Source organism: Sapajus apella, unplaced genomic scaffold, assembly GCF_009761245.1.
Source record: "Sapajus apella isolate SASKATOON/1434 unplaced genomic scaffold, GSC_monkey_1.0 scaffold9, whole genome shotgun sequence".
NCBI lineage: Eukaryota > Metazoa > Chordata > Mammalia > Primates > Cebidae > Sapajus > Sapajus apella.
In genome coordinates, this window is record NW_022436949.1 from 9,102,096 (window position 1) to 9,124,464 (window position 22,369).

At 33.6% G+C, this 22,369-nt stretch overlaps 1 pseudogene; it reads right to left on the reverse strand.

Moving 5' to 3' along the window:
- Window positions 1–416: 416 nt before the first annotated feature.
- LOC116551127 lies at window positions 417–1,372 on the reverse strand (annotated as a pseudogene).
- Window positions 1,373–22,369: the final 20,997 nt, after the last annotated feature.

Genomic DNA, 22,369 nt, shown 5'->3' on the forward strand with positions numbered 1-22,369 from the left:
TGGGCAACATAGGGAGACCTTATCTCTACAAAAAGAAAGAAAGAAAAAAAATAGTGGGATGTGGTTGATGCATGCCTGTTTTCCAACTGCTCGGGAGGTTGACGCTAGAAGATTGTTTGAGCCCAGGAGTTAGAGAAGCTACAGTGATCTATAGTGTAGTGCCAGTGCCCTACTCTCAAGCTTGGGCAACAGAATGAGCTCCCTATCTGAAAAAATACATAAAGAAAAAAGAGAACAGAAAAGACAAAAAGAAGAAAAATGTGCAATTAAATTCCTCCATGGCTACATTATAGAACTTTAGGGATGCTCACTCCAAACTACTGCTGTCACCTTCACCATTCGAGTTTTAAAATCCTGAGTCAAACAAAAATAAATAAAATAAAATCATAGCAATCTCATCCTGTTTTCTGTGTATGTTAGGCTTTGTTAATAAAAGGTTCCTGTCTGCTGATCCACAGATGCTGGAAGGTGGACAGCATGGCCAGAATGGAACCATCTGTCCACACAAAGCAGTTGATTTCATAGGTAGCCATCTCGCTCTTCATTATGCTAGGAGATAGGGCAGTGTTTCGAATTCTGCCTGTGATAACCTGGGTGCACAATAGTGCCACCACACAGTACTGTGTTATATTGACATACAGGTCCTTGCAGATAGAACTGAATTGAAAAGGGATAAACACATTGATATAATTGAAGACAGTTTCATGGATCCCTCAAGATTCCATGCCCAGGAAGGAAGGCTGGAAGAGAGCCTCTGGGCAGCAGAACCCCTTGTTGCCAGTGGTGATCACCTGACCATTGAGCATCTCACAGCTCTTCTCCAAGGAGGATCTGCAGGCTGCTGTGGCCATCTCCTGCTTGAAGTGCAGGGTGACATAGTACAGCTTCTCCTGGATGTCATGCATCACTTCCCACGGGTCAGTGGTGGTGAATCTATAGCAATGTCCCCTCAGGATCTTAATGAGGCAGTCAGTCAGATCCCTACCAGCCAGGTACAGACACAGGATGGTGTGGAGGAAGGCATACTCCTTGTAGACACTCACAGTGTGGGGCACCCCATCACCACAGTCTATCATGATGCCAATGTTACAGCGGCATACAGGAACAGCACAGCTTGGAGGGCCACATACATGGCTGGGGTGTTGAAGGTCTCACACATGATCTGGGTCATCTTTTCAGGACTGGCTTTGGGATTTGGGGTGGAGGAGCACTCAGGCAGCAGCACAGGGTGCTTCTGGGGAACCACACACACCTCGATATAGAAGGTACAGTGCCAGATCTTCTTCATGTCATGCCAACTGGTGATGATGCGGTGCTCCATGGGCAACTTAAGGGTCAGGATGCTGCACTTCCTCTGGGCCTCATTGCCCATGTAAGTGTTTTTCTAGCCCATGCCCACCATCATGCCCTGGTGCCTGTGGACGCCCCGCCATGGAAGAAGGGAAGACTGTCGGGAGTGGGGCAGAGGACACTTGCCCGCCAAGCAGCCCTAGTTCTCACAAACTGCTAATGATGAGCTCAGCAATAGCCTCATCCATGGTAAGCTGGGTGGCAGGTGTGGACCAGTGGGAAGTGGTAAGGACAGAGGATCTTTGCTCCTGGGGTCGATAAAGTCTCCCCCCTGCCTCAATTGTTTTTGATGAGTAGTCAGATGTCAAATATATTCTCTGAATGAATCATTTTTCTTTGGATACTTTCATGCTTTTGTCTTCATCTTTTAGATATTGACTGCATAGTTGTGATTTGCGTAGGTGTATTTCATTTGGATGTATTTGTACCTCTCTTTAGAATTATTAAATTTGCTGAATATATAAGTTTAAGGTTTGTACCAATTTGAGGATACTTTTGCTATTGATTATGAAATATTTTAATCCATCCATTTACTGTCTTTTTGGGACTGCAATTACAAATATGTTTGATGATGGACATTTTTTCACGTATCAGTGAGTCTTTATTTTTGCTTTTTCAACTTTAGACTCAATAATTTAAATGATTTATTTTCCAATTCAATGACTTTATCATGTGCCATCTTTGATCTACTAATAAGTACATCAAGCAAGTTTTTCATGTGAATAAATTTTTCAACTCTAAAAGTATTATTTGATTATTTCCACAGTTTCCACTTTCCTTCTGAGTTTCCTTTTTTATTCATTTATCCCTTCTTTTATGTTTTCCTTTAAGTCCTTAAAAAAATACACACACACACAAATACACACACACACATACACACTTATATACTGCTTTATAGCTCTTATCTGCTAATTGCAATATCTTGGTAATTTTAGGTTCATTCTCTATTGTCTGATTTTTCTCTCAACTCTGGCCACATTGTTCTGTTTCTCTCCAGATTTAGTAAATTTGTAATTGTATGCTAGACATTATGAATGGTACATCTTTTGGTTCGGAATTCTGTTACGTTCTTCTGAAGTGTATTTATTTTTCTTCAGGCAAGCAGTTAACTGTCTGTAATTAAACTTCAAACCATGCCTTCCTTAGGTGGTCAGCAGCTGAAATATTTATTCAGTGATTTTGGCTTTCTCTCTCTGCCTTTTGTCTGATCCTTCTTGTGTCTCTCAAGAACATGCATAATTTAGCAACCAGTGACATATTTGGGGGAGTTTATATTCATAACTGCAGCTGTCACTTTCTTCCATTAATTCTTTAATTTTTGACCTACTCTGTTTGGCCTGACAGGTGTCCATTGACCTGTCAAGTTAGTAAGGCTGCAGGCTTGCCACTGCTTATAGCAAATTTTGTAGATGGAGAAGGACCTGCATTTTTTTTTTTTAATGGCAAGCTGGGGAAATTTACTCACTGTCCCTCTGTCCTCCAGGCTAACCTTGTAAGATTAACTCTTCTCTAGCCACTCTGTTATTTATGTCACTCATTAGTGCCTTTTAAAATTAGTTTTTATCTAGCTAGCTAGCTATTTATCATATATCTGAGATTCCATAGTTGTTGTCTGTAATAATTGGTCCAGCCAAATCATTGTGCCAGACCTAAAAATCAGAACCTCAAGTTGAAATAAACTTCATTGCCTCATGTATATTCTTCAAATGGCCCCAAATTTACCAAAATAAAAATTGCTACTTATTTTTTACAGTATTTTAATAAGGCTCTGTAGTTTTTCCTGAACTATCATATGTTTTATTCTTGTCGCAGACAATTTGTGATTATTGTTAATTGTCTCCTCTCATATGGTACCTTTTATTAGATGCCTCAAAATCTCAACAACCAAAAAACCCCACATAATCTAATTAAAATATGAGCAAAAGATCTGTACAATTTTTAAAGAGAACATAAAAATGGCCAACCAGTATATGAAAAATGCTTCTTCATTACAAATGAGAGTTGCTTTCTTTCTGGCATTAAAGAATATACGCCACTCTTATTCTGAATTGCACCCTCTTTTTAGAATAAATATATAGTTTCAAGCAATTCTTTTTTTTTTTTTTTTTTTTTTTGAGACGGAGTTTCGCTCTTGTTACCCAGGCTGGAGTGCAATGGCGCGATCTTGGCTCACCACAACCTCCGCCTCCTGGGTTCAGGCAATTCTCCTGCCTCAGCCTCCTGAGTAGCTGGGACTACAGGCACGCGCCACCATGCCCAGCTAATTTTTTGTAGTTTTAGTAGAGACAGGGTTTCACCATGTTGACCAGGATGGTCTCGATCTCTTGACCTTGTGATCCACCCGCCTCGGCCTCCCAAAGTGCTGGGATTACAGGCTTGAGCCACCGCGCCCGGCCAAGCAATTCTTTAATTGAGGTTAGATGCAGTTATTTAATGCTGAGCAGTTACAGAGAAGTTGAGAAATTACCTTATGAAGAAAAGGTAACTTAACCAATATGGTAAATTACTAAAAAATAATGTCACTCTAGCCTTCTTAAATTATCAGATTTTGCCATAAAAATAATAAAATACATCATAAAACAATGTCTAGGAGTAAAACAGTCATCTTCATATCAGGCAATATATTGGAATCAGGTATTAATTCGTATTTTTATAATGAAGAAACATAATACTTCATGGCATAATTCTTATTTTCTGCCATCTGAAGACATCATTGAAAGAGATTTTTACAACTTAAAATTATGACTCTAGAATATTCAGTCTTAATGTTTGCCATGTAGCTCTCAAAAAGAAGAAACTAGATTTCTTTTTTTGCAAGGGGCAGGGAAATTGGAGACATTGTAATTGTTCTTGGCCTCCAGATTCATCTGTGCCAACAAAACTTACTTTTGGGAATTTAATTAGTCTTGTTTCATTTTCTTTTGTATCAAGTGAGCAGCACTGACACTGAGTTTGGAGGGTATATTATTATTAATGCATGGCTTTGACTGGAGGGTTGAAAGAGGAAGTCTGAACATAAGAAACATATTGACTGTCACTAGCTGCTTTGCAAATATTGTTTATATTTGATATTCAGTTTTCATGGGTAAATTGGGGTTTGAGAATTAAATAAAAATAGTTGATATTTCATTTCTTAATTATACAATATTTATTCAACTCATTATTAACTTTGGCAAGTACTGGGGAAAAAAATCTTCACAGTATCTGAATGAATAACTTGCACCTAGTTACTTACAAATTATTACATATTATCTTCTCCTTGCAAGCAAAAGCTGAAAGTTGACATAAGATAATTTTTAAAAATTTATTAAATTGTTTAAATTTTGCTTAAGAAAATAATTTTGAATAACTTTTATAAGTTGGTTAAATTATTATTATTGTTTATATTACTTGCCAATTTTCACATGTAATTTCATACATTCCAATTTATATATATGCTATATTAAAATTATGTAGCAAATTTAGTTATAAAAATATTTGATGTTACTATCTTTTACATTTTAATTTTGCTTTTAGCAAAATTATATTTTATTGTTCTTAATATTAGTCACTCTTTTTTAATATCAATTTTTACTGTGTATACTTAAGGGTTACAATATGGTGTTATAGGATACATATGGATAGTAAATGGTTGCTACAGAGAGGTAGATTAACTAACAACTCACACTACTTATTTTGTGAAAAGAGCAGCTAGAATGCACTTATCTAACAAAAATCTCTCATAAAATGCTGTTTTATTAACCTTAATTCTAATGCTGTGCATTATATCTCTAGTCTTGTTTATCCTACATATCTGCTCTTTGGTATCCTTTGACCTACATCTCCCTATTTTCTGCCCCCAACACTTGTGGTAACCACTGTTTCAAACGCTCTTGGTGCTTTTAGGCTCTTTTTAAAAAATATTCCACAGATAAATGAGGTCATGCAATATTTTTCTTTCTGTGTCTGGCTTACTTTACTTAGCGTGTCCTTCGGGTTCATTCACAATATGACAAATGGAAAAATCTACTTTTTTAAGGCTGACCATTTGCTTTATCCATTTGTCATCAATGGGCATTCCATATTTTGGCTATTTTAAATAACGTTGCTACGAACATGGGAGGGCAGTTTTTTGTTTGTTTGTTTGTTTTTTTTTGAGATAGAGTCACTCTCTGTCACCAGGCTGGAATGCAGTGGCACCATCTCAGCTCACTGCAACCTCCGCCTCCCAGGTTCAAGTGATTCTCCTGCCTCAGACTCCAGAGTAGATGGGACTACAGGTGCGTGCCACCACTCCCCGCTAATTTTTTTGTATTTTTAGTAAGGACAGAGCTTCACCATGTTGGCCAGGATGGTCTCTATCTCCTGACCTCGTGATCTGCCCACCTTAGCCTCCCAAAGTTCTGGGGTTACAGGCATGAGCCACTGCGCCCAGCCGGAGGGCCGATATTGTTAAAAGGTAATTTCAATTCCTTTTACTATATGGCTGAAACTGCTGGGTCACATGCTATTGTATTTTTAACTTATTTAGGAATTTCCATTCTGTTTTTCATAATGGCTGTATCAATCTACCTCCCCACCAACAGTGTACTAGGGTTCCCGTCTTTCTACACCCTCACCAACACACCCTTATGTGTGTGTGGTGATAGTTCACAGTGGTTTTAATGTACATTTCACTTATGATTAGTGATTTTTGAGCACCTTTACTTATACCTATTGGTCATTTGTATGTCTTATTTGAAGAAATGTCTATTCAGCTTCTTTGCCTATTTTTTAACTGGGTTATTTGTTTATCTGCTATTGAGCTGTAAGTTTATATGTGTATATTCACACACACACACACATTTTGGATATTAACCTTTTACCAGATATAAGATTTACAATTATTTTTCTTCAGTCCATAGGTTACCTTTTTATTTTGTTGGCTGCTTCCTTTGCTGTGTAGAAGCTTTTTAATTTGATGTAGTCCTATTTATTTAATTTTGCTTTTGTAGCCTGAGATTTTGATGTGATTTTCAATAAATCAATGCCAAAGCCAATGTCACAGAGTTTTCTCCTAAGCTATCTTCTAGAAGTCTTATGATTTCAAGTATTTTTTTCTTTTTTCTTTTTTTTTTAATTGCATTTTCGGTTTTGGGGTACATATGAAGAACATGCAAGATTGTTGCATAGGTACACACATGGCAGTGTGATTTGCTGCCTTCCTCCCCTTCACCTATATCTGGCATTTCTCCCCATGCTATCTCTCCCCAACTCCTCACTCCCTGCTGTCCCTCCCCTATTTCCCCCCTACAGACACCAGTGTGTGATGCTCCCCTCCCTGTGTCCATGTGTTCTCACTGTTCAACACACACCTATGAGTGAGAACATGCGATGTTTGATTTTCTGTTTTTGTGTCAGTTAGCTGAGAATGATGGTTTCCAGGTTCATCCATGTCCCTACAAAAGACAGGAACTCATCGTTTTTTATGGCTGCATAGTATTCCCTGGTGTATATGTGCCACATTTTCCCTATCTTATGTCTAGCTCTTTTATCCATTTTGAGTTGACCTTTGTGTGTGGTTTAAGAAAAAGGTCCAATTTTGTTGTTTTGCATGTGGAAATCCAGTTTTAGAAGCATCATTTATTGAAGAGACTAACTGTTCCCCTTTGTGTTCTCCTGGTGGTCTTGATAAAAATTAGTTGGCCATATATGTTTGAATTTATTTCTTGATTCTCTATTTATTTGCCTTGGTCTATACATCTGTTTTTATGCAGCATTATACTGTTGTGATTACTATCACTTTGTAATACAATTTTACATCAAGTAGTGTGATGCTTCCAACTTTGTTTTTCTTCTTTCGGCTACTCAAGTTTTCTTTTTTTGTGTGGTTCTCTATAAATTTGAAGATTATTTCTTCTCTTTTTGTAAGGAATGTCATTGCAATTTTATAGGATTCCATAAATCTGTATGACTGTTTACGGATATTTTAACAATATTTATTCTTCCCATTCATAAACACAGGATACCTTTCCATTTATTTGTGTTTTCTTCAATTTCTGTCATTAAAGTTTTATAGTTTACAGTGTACAAATATCTACCTCCTTGGTTAAATTTATTTGTTGGTGTTTTATGTCATTTATAAATGATTTTTTAAAATTTCTTTTTCAGCTAAGTCATTTTTGTGCATAGAAATGCTACTGATTTTTGCATGCTGATTTTGTAACCTGCAACTTTGCTGAATTTGTTTATTGGTTTTAACAAGTTTTTGTTAAATCTTTGATAATTTTTACATATGAGATTATGCTATTCACAAACAGAAATAATATTTCCTTTTTTCTGATTTAGATGCCTTTTATTTCCTTTTATTGTCTAATTTCCCTGGCTAATCCTTCCAGTACTATGTTGATGGAAGCGGTGAGACTAGCATTCTCTGCCTTATATGGGAACTTAGAAAACTTTCAGTTGTTCTCATTGATTATGTTGTTAACTGTAGCTTATTCATAAGTGGACTTTATTCTGTTAAGGAAATTTTCTCCTATACCAAAACCGTTAAGAGTTTTCATTAATCAAGAAAAGGTCTTAACTTTGCCAAATGCTTTTTCTGCATCAATTGAGATGATCATGTAGTTTTTAATCTTTCATTTGGTTTATGTGCTGTATCACATTAATTGGGTTGCATGGTAAACCTGCCTTTCTTTCCAGGCGTAAATTCCACATGGTAATAATGTATAATCTTTTTTATGTGTTTTCAAATTCAGTTTGCTAATACTTCATTCAGGATTTTCACAACGGATGTTCATCAGAGCTACTGGCTGTAGTTTTATTTTCTTGTGATGTCTTTGGCTTACAGATTAAGGTGATGTTGGCCTCATAAAATGTGTTTGGAAGTATTTCCTCTGGCTTTGTTTTTGGAAGAGCTTAAGAAGTATTGGTAATAACTTTCTTTGAATGTTTGTTAGAATTCAGCTGTGAAGCCATCTGGCCCTGGGCTTGTCTTTGTTGGGAGGTTTTTAATTACTTCTTTAATCTCTTTATTTGTTATTGGTTCATTCAGACTTTGTATTTATTCTTGATTTAATCTTGGTGGGTTACATTTTTCTGGAATATATCTATTTCTTCTATGTTGTCCAATTTGTTGGCACATAAGTGTTCATGATAGTCCCTTATAATCCTTTTTATTCCTGAGGCATTTGTTGTAATGTCTCCACTTTAATTTTCTAGTCACTCTTAACTATGCATTGAATTAAAGATTATTATATTTGTTCTTTTTGCTCACAGATTATAGATATATTAATACATACAGTACATAAACAAATATTCACCATACTTACAATAAAATTTCCTGAAGGGGCATTGGAAAAAAGTTGTTTTAACAGGATTTTAGGGTATTGTAACAAAAAGAAAAAAAGTCAAAAATAGTCACTTAAGAAAAAAAAGTGAATGACTCATGTTTTTACATTTATTTATTTATTTTTGACACAGGATCTCACTTTGTCATCCAGGCTGGAGTGCAGTGGCATGAACACAGCTCACTGTAGCCTGGACTCTTTTATTAAATAATTTTCTTCCATACCTGGTAAAAGACTGTATCTAAGGAACACTACTCAATAATTCTTCGCTATCCCATCACCATCTGTAACTGTCTACTATTTATTTGCAATTCAAATTCAAACTATGGTGATACCAGGTGAAAGTCACAGGTAACTGGTTTTAAAAGCTGAATTAACATATGAAGTCTTAAAGTAGATGAGCAAAAGAGAGCCAAAAAATGTTCAAAGCAAGTTCCAGCTGAGTTCATTAGGGAATAGACTACAGAGGAGCTGGCAACCATGTCTCTCCCTAGGGTAAGTATGTGCATATGTCTGAGGTGCCTTCTGTGCACCCATCAGCCATTAGAGTTATAGAGCTGGCTGTGGCCACAGCACACAGCTGGCTGACAATTCAGGGGTTGAAGAAACTGGCCAAATCTTTTTCTCAGGAGACATGACTGACATCTGGTACAGGTTGGCAAGCTGAAGGGAGCATCCTTGCAATGGACTCATGCAGGAACGTCAAACTTCAAAAGCAGCTGCATCTCTTAATCAGCCAGCGCCTTACATAGAGGAAGGTGCCTGAATTGCTAGACCATATGTTTCACTTCTTTTTCTTAATGATTCCTTGTTATTTTAGGACCAGGGAAACTGATTTGAGACTTACAAATTATACTTAGTGAATATTTTCATATATCCCCAGAAAGTAAATAATATATAAATCCATATCAAGATCAATTTTTACTAAATAGCAAGAACATATGCATGATTAATGGATCATCCATGATTTTAAGCAAGTAGAATATAAGCTAAGCCAAGAAATAAAGCTAAATGATATTCTGTTCAAAACAGAGGTTGGTGGTATAGCATTGAGCTTGAATTTTGCTGGGCTCTGGCATTTCAATTTCCTTCTTCTGTCCTCTAGTTCAACCTTGGCTCAAAGCCTTGAGTTATAAAGAAGAAAAGTCATTCAACTTGGTTGGAACATTCGTGTTAAACTTGAGAGTTCTCATGTCATTTCAGGGGATTAAAATAACAAAAATGGGCTATGATAAGAGCAAGGCGACTTTAAGGCTAGTGAGCACCAGATTTTAAGAACAAAATAAAATTCCTGCAATATTTAAGAATTTGTCCACTGCTTCCAGATCCTAAACATTGCAGGAATTTTTTTTTTTGTTTTTCCAAGAGAGGCATCAAAAGTTCAGCAGATCCTTATTTCAGATAGTGGACCATTTGATAATGAATCAGTTTACATTAGAAATATTTCACTTTTAGACTTATTTTTGTATTTAAATTGACTTTTATTTTTTGGGTATTGGTTAACAAATAAACTAAGATTTATCAGGACTTTTGAATTTTGAGTGGCTCCCTACCTCTTGTAAATTTAGAATATAGGAGAAACAGGATTTTTAAAATTATTATTTAAGCCTTAAGCTAGAAAGGTAAACACAATTTGCATGATTTATATATTGATTTATATATTGGCCTAAGTATTACATAATTTAACCTAGAATATGTAGAACAGTCCTCAAAAAATAATAAAATGTTCCCTTTTCAAGTAGCATAAACTGTACCTGTACCCTCTTTAAAATGTAATTGGATGGAGGAAAAGAAGGGGGAGGCTTACTTCTTTCTCCCTTTAGATGTTGCCAATGGGGTACATGCAATTTACTATTGTCATAAGTCATCTTACAAATGTGAGTAAAGATGCTGTAACACACTGAGGCTGTAAGAGTTGAAATATAGATCACACCAGGTACTTGATTATTGAATCAATGAATGAATCTCAGAAACTTTTCAGATGTCATTTTATTATCAGGAAAATAAATAGCCTCATTGTTTAATCCACTATTAATTTTGTTTGTGTTACTTACAGTAAAAAACATCTTGTTACATCTAGAAAAGATGTGTTTCAAGATGGAAAGAGTGTTCTACCACACCAAACGATATTGAGAAGCCATTGAAGCAGCCAGTCAAGAAGCAAAAAACTGTTTTTGGAAAGATTATCATACCAGGGAAGGGGTTACTGATCTCAGCACACATGAATGCTGATCTAACATGATAGACCTGGAATCAAGGTACTGCTATGTCTTGTGTCTATGGTAAGATATCACTGGCCCCTGATCATGCTAGGGAAGGGACCCATGTTTCCCTAATCTTGCAGCTTCAAGGACTTGGACATCTTAGAATCGATGTCATGTATTTTCATATCTCTGTTATCTCTCATAACAGGAAAGAATGGCCATGAGCTGCCTCAAATTATTCCTTCTGATCAAGTCCCCAGTGATTTAATGCTGTTCCTGATTGTCTGGAATGTCTGTGTTCTCTCTGGCTGTTAGGTCTTATTTACACATTTCTTTCCTTCCATTTTTCTTCCTGTCTACTCTGATTTATTTACAAGAGGTTTCCAATAACTGGCAACAATATACAGTAGAAAATGATAGAATACAAAAAATAAGGATGATGTGTGAAAATAATAAAATTATAAAAGGAAGACAATATAACCCAAGGTCTGTGAGTTTTTGCGTATGCACTATAAAAAGATAGCTACTTGTAACTGTTGTGCCTTGAGTTCTTATCGTTTCAAAAATTTCCCAGAAGCAGCTCAGGCTCAGAAGAGCAGAAATCAGTTGCATCCAGAGATGCCTGAGTTGAAGATGAACTTCAGCAAACTTCCCTCATTACCATGCTAAAATTCCTGCCCAGTGAGGAAGTTATTCATTATTTTCTATATATTGGATGTATGTAGAAGCATGACCAGTGACTGAACTTGGGATGCCTTTTCTTTTCCTCTCCAAACAAGGACTCAGCTAACGAGCCCAATAAAAGCCTTGTTTTTCTACGATTCGAAGAGCAACTCCTTTGGGGACTGTCCTCAGTATCCTCCTCACCTCTTGAAGGTAATAAAATACGCTTTTTCAATTTTCACTGGTTGTGGTCATTAAACTGCCACCCACCAAGTGATCAAACCCACCCATTGTGTGGGTAACAATAGGGTTAAGATAATACACAAATATACAGGTATAACAAGCATATTTTATCAATTTTACTATATTTTAGTACTCAACATGTGTTCATTTAAAAGATTCAAGCACAGAAAATATAAACAAGAATAATTTAGGGGAACTCAGATTTTTAAATGTACCTTTTTTGTGGGTATTTAAAGAGGCATAGTGTATAATGACAAGTTTCTAAACTATATTATTCAACTAAATGCGACAGTGAATTACATAGAGAAAATCAGTGAAGTGTAATTGCCCAGGTGTGGGTAGAGGATGGAGAACAAGACAAGTGATGAAATCTCAGTATGTGGCTCTTTAAAATTGATTTATCCCTGCGTATAGTATAGAATTTCCAGAGAATTCCGTCGACTATATTTTTTCAGGTAATTTCTAGTAAATATTATTTTTTCTAAAGCATTCTTTTATTTAAGTGTTTGGGACAACTCATTCAATTTCCTTTTATCTGTGACAATTTGGAGTTTAGATACAAATGGTAAAATATAAATACTTTTATTTAAATTAATAATCCTTAAACTTAGGAGGTAATTTTTTTCATTTTTAAAAACAATATTGAACAATTTAGCCAAGCTGTCTTCTAGATGCTTGGCATATATCCCTGCAAATCAGCCAAATTATTACCTGTGAAGAGAGTGAGATCGGTAAATGGTTGATAGAAATCACAAATTTCTCTACCGAAATAGATCAGATTATTTTAGCTTAAAAATGTTTGGCCTACATGGAATATTTATACAAAATGACCTATGATATAGACTCATAATAATATTGTCTAAAATCTTTTTTGAAAACATTCCAAGATAAAATATTTATAAAATGGATATTTGCAAACCAGCCAAATTGGCCCATTGATAAATTTCAATATCTGCCAAATATTACATGGAAAATATTTTCTAGAGGATATTTTTTGTTATTTTCTACTTTGAAGAAGTTCATTTTTTTCTGATACTGATTAGAGCAAAGGGCTGGTTTTCATTGGAGCCACTCTAGGTTTAGATTTTTACAATGATTATTTTTGTCTTATAAGGCACATGTTTTCTATGTTTATTTTACAGTGGAATTGAGAGAAAGATATACATTCAACTCATTTATAAGTCATTGAATTTGCCAAAATATTTTCAAAAAGAGGACAAAATTATGTACCATTACAATAGTTCAAAACCATTTCCTCAAAACTCTTCCTACTGACTTTGGAAGGCTTTTTCATGAGAGATTTTTTTTGATGGGGGAGGGGACGCTTGTGTGTAGGGGCAGCTGCAAGTATATACTGGTTTTAATATTCCCAACTCAGCTATTTCATTATTACACAATCAGAGACAAAGTCTAATAAAAATTCAAATGAAAACTTTTTCTTAACTCATACAGGCTTTTCAATACTGATGAAGATCAAACACTGTTATGAATAGAGAGAAGCCCATTGACTTATTATATAGTAAACTTAGATAAGAAATACTGTCCTCAAGTGTATTTTATGCACTCATAATTTATTAAGTACCTATAGCACATAACTGGAAACCCCAACTGTTAAATGATAAAGAAAATATTAATGATATACAGATTTTTTTTAAAAAGAAACATACATGTAGTTAAGTTTAACAAAAACATCCTAATTTATTAAATTTTCTTTTTTCTTTCTAACTCTACTAGATTATTTCCCCACTGAAGTCCTTCCATTGTCCTGAGCACAGTCTCACCCATAAGACTTTTCCACATCTAACTAAACACAGTGTATTATTGTGGAAAAAACATAGATCATTGTATTGTGTTTACATGTTCTGTCTATGTTTGTTAAATGGATTACTATAATGAATACATGGTAAATAGATACATCAAAATGACAGGAAATAAGTGAATAGGAATTAAGAACTCTATAACCTGTGAGTCACTAAGTAAGCTCCCTTACAGCTACATTTAAAATATTCAAGAACAGATAATTTAAAAAAGATGGCAATTCAAATGTAGTGTTTTACACTGATGCTTCTAAGTCAAAATTTACCATTACTTCAGTTGAAATATAGTCATACATAATTTCTCAAAGCTTCCAGTAAATGGTGACTCACAAACAGGTCACATTTATACTACAATGGAGTAAAGAACAAAGTGCCTATACTTCTTTTTGCCAGAAATCTGGCAGAAAAAGAGATGGAGTTTAAATTCTACTGTTTTGATTTAATGGAGGTGGAGGTATGGTAATATTTAATTGTTTCTTATTTATTTGTGTGTTTTGTTTTTTTTTGAGGGAGTTTAAGGAAAGTTGGAAATTTCTAGCTCTACTAGAAGACCCATGCTCAGAACTATTGAGAGGGATCTCTAAATTGATGTTTACCTTTCACTGAGCTGCAAAGTCTTTCTGCACAAACGTGTTTTGTGCTTTTGGATTTTTCATGGTTACCAACAGTTAGAACTACTTTGTCTAACAATGGAAGCAGACTCCTTTAAGCATGATTCAATTACACGTTCTCATTTTCAGTTCCTATTAAAAACTGAATATAAAATATGTGAACATGTGCCTTGAAGTCAGAAATATGCTACAATTAATTTTCTCTATGCAGAAAACTGAACTTTTAAATCAGTTTTTACTACCTGTTTAGTTGTTAACACAAAAGCAAATATTTATTTATTTTCCACACTGTATTAAGAGAGAAATGAGATTCATTTGTTTCCTTCAGTTACATCTAGAAACAATTTTACAAGACTGGAAAATTGTGTTTACATGAACTGTTTTTGTATTCTGATCTTATACAAGCTAACATTTTAATTGCAGACCCTGGGACACTACATAGCTAATTGCATATGAGTTCTTTATGTGAAACTTGTTTTGTTTTGGGGTCATTGTAAAAAGTTGTGATCTTTGACATTGTTGTTAATGTGTTCAGGGATCAGAAAGTGATCTAGTATAGTGGAAATCTATAGTTCTGGGACTAAGAAAATTTTGAAGAGAAATTTTGGTTTATTCATTAAGTTATTCATTATGTCATCCTAGGTACCAAGTATATAATGGTGAAAAGGTTAATGGCATACAATCTCAAGGAATTTAGTGCTTTACAGGAAAGACAGACAGTCAACAATTAAATCATACTGGGGATATTTACTATACTTTGTAGTGAAGAAAACAGATGGACTTTAAGAATGAAATTAATGAGGGAAACTAGCCTTACATTAGATGGTTCAGGAAATTCTCCAGGGAAAAATGTTTAAGCTGAGAACAAAAAATAAGAAAGACCCGGCCATGAGATGAATTGTGAGTTTACAATTTCAGGAAGAGAGATCATATTGTGCAAAAAATCTGAGTGACTCAGATTAGGTAAAGGAAAAAATGACATGTAATAAGGTTGAGGAGGTCGAGAAAACAAAGACAGACAAAATAAGGAAAGGAAACAATGAGAGTGAGTTAGTTATGTCATATTTCTATGACATCAAAGTGTCAATGTCACATAGACAGGCTGGATTTGAGTATGAGCATAATAATACAATAGACAAGTATGAAACTCTTTATATGATTTTAAATCTATGGAAATAAATGTCATAATTAAATGAGAAAGATTTAAGTGTCATAATTATAGAGAAATCAGAAGACTTATGACAGAATCTGAAGAATTTCAGTAGTTATAGTTTGGATCAAAAGGAAGAATCTAGTAGACAGCTTGGAGAAAAAAACCAGTAACTGTGGTGTCAGAAGAGAAGGAAAGAAAGGATTTCAAAAATTATAACATTTTTAACAGCTTTGGAGTAGTGATAAAATGTCAAGAATGATAAAGAATGAGACAATTCCAGGATTTTCACACATTTATAGTTAACATTGACAAGAGTAGACTGGAATGTTAAGAAGGGAAGTTTTGTTAGAATAAATTGTATAAGAACAGCAAAAAGGGCGACAAAGGTAACAGAAAAGATAAAGACAATGTTTTCTAAGATTTTATTTGTAAGAGAATATAAATAGCATAATAGTTGAAAGAGAATTGAAGTCAGAACAGGATTTTTTTTAATATAGGAGTTATTGGACCAAGCCTATATATTCATAGAAAGAAAGAATGAAGATATAAATGCTGATTGTTGAGTAAAAACTGTGAGATAAATGTGAAATAATTCAAAACAGAAAAAAGAGAGCCTTTGATAGAAAGAGAGGAACTTTCTCTATTAAAAAAAGATAAAAAAGAAGGTGGGTCAAGAAACATGGGGATTTGTAATTTTTTTATAGAAAGATGAAGGAGCTCTATTTGGTAGTTTTTATTTTTTAAACAAAATATGCTGTGAATTGTCTGCTATAGAATTGTTCCTGAGAAGATATGAGATAAATGTAATAAGTTATATGAGTCTCAATTATCTTGTTTTTCAAACATTGTACTAACATCAAGTAGCAGTCATATACTTGGACTATGATAATAAAACGTCATCTAAATTTATGCCAACTGAATGAGTTTTTTTTAACTTCCAGTACTCCTCAACCTTCACATATATGTTGGTTTCCACTGAGTTGCCTTCAAATCTATAGAACTTTTTTGTCATTTTAATAAATATATTTTATTATTGGAAAATTATGAAACAAGTTAAATTATTTACCCTAACAATCCACAGTAAACCTCCAATAAACTAAAAATCGATTGAACATATTGGCTATAGTTTTAACTTTTTATTTCTCTGCTGAACAATGCCAGTAACAAAGTTTAACTGAGTACCAATTTGCAGTACATAGACAGAAAATTGTATATAATCTACTTAAGTAACAATCGTTGTCACCAGGTTTCATAGATTCTTTATTTTATAGATGAAAAAAGATAAACACGGGAAAGGTTTGTGATTATTTTCCAAAAGTCTTCAAGTAGTGAAAAGGAACACTACAACTGTAATTTAGACCCTCAATGAAGTATTTTCATGATAATACATTATCCTTGCCTACGTGCAGTGCCTCATATCTTTAATCCCAGCACTTTGAGAGGCCAAGGAAGGAGGATGGCTTGAGCTCGGGAGTTCAAAGTTGCAGTGAGCTATGATCATGCCACTGCATTTCAGCCTGTGTGACAGCAAGACCATGTCTCAAAAGAACAAAAAAAGCAAACATTTCCTTCTATTTTTCAATTGTGTGTTTAGGAGTAAAGGAGACGCAAAATTTTAAGCCATGTTCGTTTGGAGATTATTGTCATGCAATTGATCTATCTGAATGACATCATACAACATTGATAGTATTGGTGGTTATTTTGCTAATTTTACCTAATTACTAAACGATTATGTCAACACATGAATCCATATTAATTAATGATAGTGAGAAATATAAAAAGAAAATTGATTCATTACATATTTAATGATAAAAATGGCATTACTTTAATGGTAAAAATTAAACTACTAATATATCGAAAATTATTTTAAAGCGCATTTTATAACTTGAATAATACATTTTCTTTAATTGACTTGATAGGTATAATTTTCTAGGTCATCTTGAAAATACACAAAAAATTAGCCATCTTTCTTCACACACTAAAATAATAACAAAATACACCACCTACTCTGTAATCAAAGCTCAATTCTAAATTACCATAATAAACTTCAAAAAAAAGTAATGATAAAAATGATGAGAAGAAGTTTATGAGCCTGAAGGTCAAATTGAATTAGATTTCAGACTACACAAAGGCTAATAAAAATGAGAGTAAAAAAGTATTTGGATTGTATTTTTAGAACTTATGGAGCATTTTCTCCCTAGAGAAGAAGAGTTTAGAATAAACCTCTGAACAAATTATTTTTATTAATAATACAAAATTTAAGAAAAGTTCAAATAACAGCATTCAGTGATATGCTGTAACCTCTCTGAAAAGCTGGAAGATCAACAAGTGGTTGTGATTGTACTTATAAATAAAGCATTTCCTTAAGTTAGCATTTTAAATGTTCTACAAGTAATTTAATATGCAAAGATCACAGTTTGTCCTGTCAGTCACTGCAAAAAATATATAAATTCCAACAACATCAATGGCCACTACATTTTAACTTTTACAGATTAGTTCTCTATTGATGACAATAATAATATCTTAATTTTCCAAATGTATACCACAAGTATTCACAGAGGTTGTAAGTGTGCATATATATAATCATCTGTGTACAAAAATCTGTGAAATATTAACTCTTGCATTAATTTTTACCTAAATTCTAGCATTGCAAGCTGTTCTAATATTCCTAGTCAAAAAGCATCTACTTTTTGTGACAAGAAAAACAAAATATAAGAACAATATTTTCAACTGACAAAGGAGCATAGAACTTGAGGTATTCTATTGACCTCCCTTGAAATAACAATATCTATGTGACTCTGATTCTAATCCCCAATCCTGCTGAATGAAATCCCAGTCCTGTTTACAATGCAGCACAAGAAGTTATCACAAAGTATGAAGCAAATATCAGGAAGAGCATACCTTGCTGTCATTGGATTCGTAACATCACATTTTACCTCCTGGGACAGCTAGATATTATAGCAAGAACATGAGTTTTGGGGATGTATATAGCTTTGCTTGAACAATGTTCTTCCACTAACAAGCTCAGTGACCTTAACCACACTGGACACTCAATAGTTCTTCACTGATAAAATGAAGACACTAACAAACTTGTATCCCGAATCCATGTGATTTAGATACCATATACATTGTGTTTAATGAAGTGTCTGGCTCATGACTTAGCATTTTCATCTTATTTTAAATAAAAACATGGTTATACTTTTACATTCAGGTGCATATATAGATGAGTGAAAGTAATGTAATGAGAATATACAAAGTAAATGAATTATTTGTCTTTTTTCTTTTTTTGCTTTTGTTTTTGTTCTTAATATTCTTAGTGTTTAGTATAGGTAATTCCTTTATATATCCTGAATCTGGCATTCAGTCCAACAGAAAATAATGCTTGGAAAAACAGATTATGGTTCAGCAATTTAGTCCAAATAAGCTGAGAAAGTGCCAGAAATGTTCTTTATTTCTGGGATTGGGTTTTTCTACCAGTGAATGTCACCCATTAGGGCTGTAAATGAACAGCCCTGTGATTTCTGTGAATCTATTGAGGATCTCACTTTTTCTGAGAACTGTGAATCCTTTAAACTGGCATGAAAAATATTCTAACAGACAGAAAATCAGCAAGTCCAAAACTAAAACCTGAGCTGAAGAAAGCACCTCTTGATACACTCTCAGATCACAGAATTTTGAGCCTGAATGTAACTTAGATTATTCTAGTGCTCTAGAGAAGAAAATCATAGGGCTAAGCCCTAAAGGTTCGGATAAAAGTCATCAAGCCAACCTGATCAGATTCTGAGCAGCAGGCAGGTGTCCTAAAATCCAAGTGAATAACTTTATTTTCTCTAACACCCAATTGTCTTGTCTCACCTTTTGTTATGGGTAAAAACTGCCTTAATTTTACCAATATCTGGGGATTTCTCAAGAAATGCTATTAGGTTATGGTAAGTGAAGGGAAATAAGACCTAATTGAAGAATAACTTACATGAGAAGTCTACACTTATATCAAGCAGAGTTTGGAATTCAGGGTAAAAACTATTTTGGAATAATTAAATAATATTTAATTTTATCCTAACCTTCCCCAGCCTGTTTGAAAAATGCTCTCCCTGTTTCATAATTGATGTACAGTGCTAATACTCACAAGCCTACACACTGTTTTTAACAATGTATCTACATAAAGCATGTTATGAGAGCACTTGCAGTATCATTTTTGTTCTGCCCTAACAGTCCTTTCACAATCATCAAAATTGTGAGGGAGGCGTCTCACTGTTTTTATTTACTATTGGTGGTTCTAATGATAATAGACAAGGGATCAAATTAAATTTGGGGGAAACAAAATATGTGTCAAGTAATTGAACTTATAGCCCATTACTATAATCCTCCAAAAATCAACAGCTTTATCAAGGGCTATGTTGAAGATCATTTTTTATGTCAGTTTTTTACACAGGAGAAAAAAACCCAGAATGTTTAACAGTTATTTTAATGTATGTTATTGTTATAAACCTAACTCAGACTGTTTTAAATGCACTCTATTAACTCATAAATTTGAGAGTCCAGGGATACTTTAGGATCAGTTGGAGCTTGATCCAGAATGCAAAAGGACTACCAATATTTTGTTGTAAATTTGTTCTCTCTTTCTCTCTCTCTCTCTAATATCTTCCTGTGATGTAATACTGACCTCACTTCCAAATCCAGGAGGGACTTCTTGGAAGTTTTAGGAATAAAATAGGTCTCAGCCTTATATTTTATGTTTCTGAGTTAGTTGGAGAAAGCTAATGTATTAAATCATATTTCTAGTAAATAATATACATTCAAGTTGGAATAACTTAGGCCATTTGTCAAACTCAACAAATCATTATGGGCAACCTATTCAGAATCCATCCTGGATTTGGGGATGGGAGAGTCAATTCTATTTGAACCCTATGGTTTGAAAATTTAGTACTATTAAGAAGAGAAATAAGGGCATGTGTGTTGATTTAAAAAAAAAAATCAAGAAACAATCTCGAAACCTCTACTTCAATTCAAAATAACCATACAATCTGTGGTTTCCTAGTTTTTCATGCAAATACACAATAAAGCAGTTTATATGTTTCACATTTTACCAAGCATAGTATTTAACAAAGCAAATAATGTGGGACATCTTCCTCAAATAAAAATTCAAATTTATGGTATCAATTTTCAAAATTAAGAAAGATGGCACTAAAAATGTTATTATTGAATCAGGATTGACTGAAAATTCCTGGTCAAATTGTATCTTTGCAGATCTATCTACAATGCAATAAGCCTCTTATTTCAAAATGTGTATTTATCTGTAATTCTGCAAATAATACTTAACATTGGCTTTTCTTAATGTATTTGTGGAAAAAACAATGCTTAGAAAATAAGTTTAGAAAAACAATGTTTAGAAAATAAGTTTTCTAAACAGTAGTTCTTTTTTCAGAAGCCTTTAACTATGAAAATCATTTTAAACTTGTTTTTAGAAGTAGCCTCTAAAGTCTTCAGATAGAGACCTACACAATTATGCATTATTTTACGTTTCCATTTTCCAAATGTATTAGAAATGCCACTCTTATGTTTTTAATTAGTCAAGAGAAAGGCTTCAAAGTTTAAACATTTGTGTCATAAGTGTATCTTGACATTTTAAAGAAAGAAGCATAATAAGAATGTATACGAATAGAATCATGGGAACTGACAGGTCAACAACTCTTTATTTATTTTTTAAGAGAACTTATTTTGCTAGCAGTAGAATCAAAGACAAAAATGTAATAGTCACAGTGTATGAGGCACTTTTTAACTTTATTATACTCATCTTAATCTTGATACACATACATGACAATCTTCTGAACAGCACCAAAAAGAAGCCATTAGTACTGTATTTTACAGATTTAGAAAGAAAAATGACAGAAGAAACTTACAGTAACTTGCCTAAAATGTCAGAGTTAAAATGTGATAACCCCAAAATAGCAGTCTAGCATAATGTTTGAGAGCACAGAATCTTGAGAGGAATGTCCAGGATCCTAAATCTGGTTCTGCTAACACTAGCTGTGTGCCCTTGGGATATTGTTTCTCAGTTTCTTCATTTGCAGAATGAAGATTATCATAGCTAACATAGTGCTATTGTGATGATTAAATGGATAGATGTAGACAATATATTTATAAAAATGTCTGAATCATATTAAGAGCAATGTGAAACATTTGATTAGAAAAAAACGGATGATTTTTACTGTACTGCATTGCCAACAACGTTGTAATTATAATAGGATTGGTATAATATATTGGTACATTGCCACAACCTCACAAAAATGCATTTGCTTATGAAACTTAAGATACATATACATATATATAATAGATATATATTTTATTTATTTAAGTGTATAATAATGTATCAGGACACAGAAACCGAGGGAAAATGTAAAACATCTACTTAAAGCATCATGTTTTTTAAAAATATATATTTGATAATAATTTTCTTTAAAAATATATATTTGAGGTTATAAAATTCACATTTTAAAGGTATAATGCAGTAACCCAATAAAGTTCTAATTTTTAATAAACTACTATGGGTTCTGCCTTAAATTTCTGAGAAATTTCTTATTTTCATTATATTATGGAAATTTGGATAAAAAGTTGGGACAAACACTGACTTCATACTGTCTGTGAGACAGAAAACAACTTTTCTATTAATTTGTCCTTTATTATTGACTATTTTTTTAAAAAAATCTATTATTATAATTCCCTGTATTATAGAAATATGTCATGAGAAACTGAATTCTGCACTGAAAACTCTGAAGGAGAATGCAATTGGTAACTAGGATCTATTAGTATGACACTGCCTTTTCTTGATGAATTTATGCTCAGATATGGTAACATATCAGACAGAAAACTTACAAAGAAGTTTCTAAATAATATATTCATACTAACAGTATTCAAAGACAGAATAAATACACCAAACCCAGTAAAAATGCAGTGGGAAGTAAAAAATGGTGTATTTAAAGATATACAATTTTATCTTAAATTTAGTTTTTTTTTTCCT